This window comes from Nyctereutes procyonoides, unplaced genomic scaffold, assembly GCF_905146905.1.
Source record: "Nyctereutes procyonoides isolate TBG_1078 unplaced genomic scaffold, NYPRO_anot_genome, whole genome shotgun sequence".
Lineage (NCBI taxonomy): Eukaryota > Metazoa > Chordata > Mammalia > Carnivora > Canidae > Nyctereutes > Nyctereutes procyonoides.
The window spans coordinates 15,359-18,262 of NW_026575144.1; the positions used below are offsets into that span (position 1 = coordinate 15,359).

General features: G+C 38.0%; 1 pseudogene; it reads right to left on the reverse strand.

The window, feature by feature from the left end:
- Positions 1-1,089: 1,089 nt before the first annotated feature.
- Positions 1,090-1,209, reverse strand: LOC129499272 (U4 spliceosomal RNA; annotated as a pseudogene).
- Between the last annotated feature and the right edge of the window lie 1,695 nt (positions 1,210-2,904).

The window sequence follows — 2,904 nt, forward strand, 5'->3', positions numbered from 1 at the left end:
ATTGAATTACAACCTTCCTTCTAAGTCTCCACCATGTTTATTTAATCTGGGTGACTGAGTTTTGACCCCGTGCACTTGGCTGGGGCTCTAATTCCCTGCCTAATACTTAGCGGTTCCCAGATGAACTGCCTGAAATAGGGCATCACTGCCACCTAGCATAGAATCACACTGCTGGGGAAGATTTCTGCTGCAGCGCCCCACTTTCTAGATTGTTGGACATTGTAACTGGTCCTAGCTAAGTACAAATTTGCTGTATCCTCCTCACCCCCAAACAACTTGTTGGGCTGCTGTCTGGGTCTCTTTGGGATTTGGCCTATCATTTGGTCAGTTCCTCTAGCCTTAATTCTTGCTTGCTCAATATTGTTGCTTGGTCCTTTCTCTTTCTTGTGCTTGCTCACTGCTAAAGTTGAGGTAGAGTTTGCCTAAAATACAACGTGAACTATATACCATTTACTAATAGTTAAGATGAGTATATATAGCTACCATTTCTTGAAGACTTAACTGTATGATATTCGATATGTCCGAATTACCATGTTTTATAAGATAAGGTCACATTTCTTTTAAATATCTAGATTTCAATAGCTCAAGATTCCATTGTCTTTTTTTTTTTTTTTTTTTTTTAGGTATTTTTTGAGAGAGAGAGAGAGAGATCATGTACTGGGCAGAGGGACTCAGACAGAGAGAGAGAGAGAGAGACAGACAGACCCAAGCAGACTACCTGCTGAGCTTGGAGCCCCGTGAGGGCCTTGATCTCAGGACCCAGAGATCATGACTTGAGCCAAAATCAAGAGTCTAAAGCCCAGTCAACTGAGCTACCCTGGTAGCTCCCCCCACCTTTTAAAGAAATATTTTATTTTAAAGTAATCTCTACATCTAATGGGGGGGGCTCAAACTTAAAAGCCCGAGATCAAGAGTTGCACACTATAGGGACTGAGCCAGCCAGGCGCACCTTGTCCCCATTGTTTTAATGCCAGAAATCAGCCTCTTAAAGTCTTTCTTGGCTATATCTGAGTCATCCCCAGGACTCTCTCAATTGTGTTTATGAAGAGCCCTACCATGTTTTTCTGTTTCAGGCACTTTGTCATGTGTTGCATTGTTGCTTTTGCTCATGTTCTCCAGATCAGTATTCCATCTGAATTAGAAAACAATTAGCAATAATCGCGCCTCGGAAAAACCTCATTGGCTATGATACTGCCACTGCGCAAAGCTCTGAATTAGAAAACAGATGCCTTTCTTAATTTTCCACAGCCTAGCATTTTAACCAGAGTTTAACAGAAAGAGGCATGATAAAGATAACACAATAATTACGGTAAAAACACATACAGATAAATAATTACTGGGGCTATGCTCAGTATTCTCTGGTCCAAGTTCTAAGTCATTTTTAAGGCATCCTTAAAAGTGTTTCTCTACCTTGTTTCTGTCTACCACAGTTATGAACATGTCAGCTTGTCTTTTCACTGTGGGATACTGTCTGGCTTTTCCTTTCTATCTGGAGTCCAGGCTCCCAAATCATGGACTTCCCAGAGAAAGGGATTCCCCTCCCCCGGCATTTTCAGCTAAAAACTTGACTTTCCAGTTCTCATTCCTGTCCTAGGTTCAGCTTCTTCCCCAGGGTAAGTAACAGTGGAAATATCCAGTATTTTCACAGAAACCTCACTCCCTTACTTGTAGGATAAAGTCTGGCCTTGTGGGTACTGCCCATTCTCTCCTCTCCTCTAGGCAATTACCATAACTGTCTTCAATACATTTTTTAGAAATCTGACTTATTCTTTTTAAGACCATGTTTGGGACTATAGTAGTCCATTCTAAGTTGTGCAATGTCATTTTAGTTAGGACTTTTTTCAAAATTTACTTTCCTTCCTATCTATCTATCTATCTATCTATCTATCTATCTATCTATCTATCATCTCTTATCTATCTATCTATCTATCTATTATCTATCATCTATCTATCTATCTATCTATCTATCTATCTATCTATCTATCTATCATCTATCTATCTTCATTTCAGCCTCTTATAAACATGGAATGTTTACAGCAATGATTCTCAAGTCCCGTCTCTTCACCTTCACCCTAGGGCAGGTAGTTTTGGTTGTCATGTAGAGTCCGGCACATTTGGCATTTAACTGGCTTGAGCCAAAGAAACTTACAGATTTTGCAATGTGTGAAACTCTCCTCTAAAATGAATTGTCCCACATCCCAAGCAAGTTTCAGATATCCCACTGGACTTCATGTGGGTCCCATTTATAAATTTCTAAGCCTAGAACTTAACTCTGGTAGAACTTCTAAACACTAACTTTTTTTGCATAGTTTTAATATATACTGATTTTTCTAGGAATGCACTTGAGTATATCTAAGGAAGATTGCGCTTGGGTATATCAAAGGAAGATTGTTCTTTTTTTGTTCTGTAGTATATGGGGGGTTGTTCACCATTTCAGAAAAAATCTTGTCACTGTTGCAAAGCAGCTGTAGATATTTGAATTACCAACACAACACATCCATATCAATTTACATTTTTAAGTATCACATTCACAGTGATTCTATGCTTAAGGAGAAAAGTGACTTTCATCATGTGTTCCAGTATGGGACTGAGCATTTGTGTAATGAAATACAAATATATAATTTATGTAAATACTTATAATGTATAGAACTTAAGTTTCTATATAAAATGTGTTTTTAAGATTCAATATAGATGGTTAATGTGTAGTTAGTAACTATGAAGTTCATTTTAGGATATTAAAAAAGGACATGGAAAACACTTATTTTATAAAGAGGGTGTCAGTTCTGATGGGCTTAAGAACCATATAAATCCATCAAGGGAAAAGAAACTGTTCTCTTTAAGAAGCAATAAAAATCTGTAGCGACATACCTTGCTGAATTTCTCTGTATAAAACAGTAGTCATTT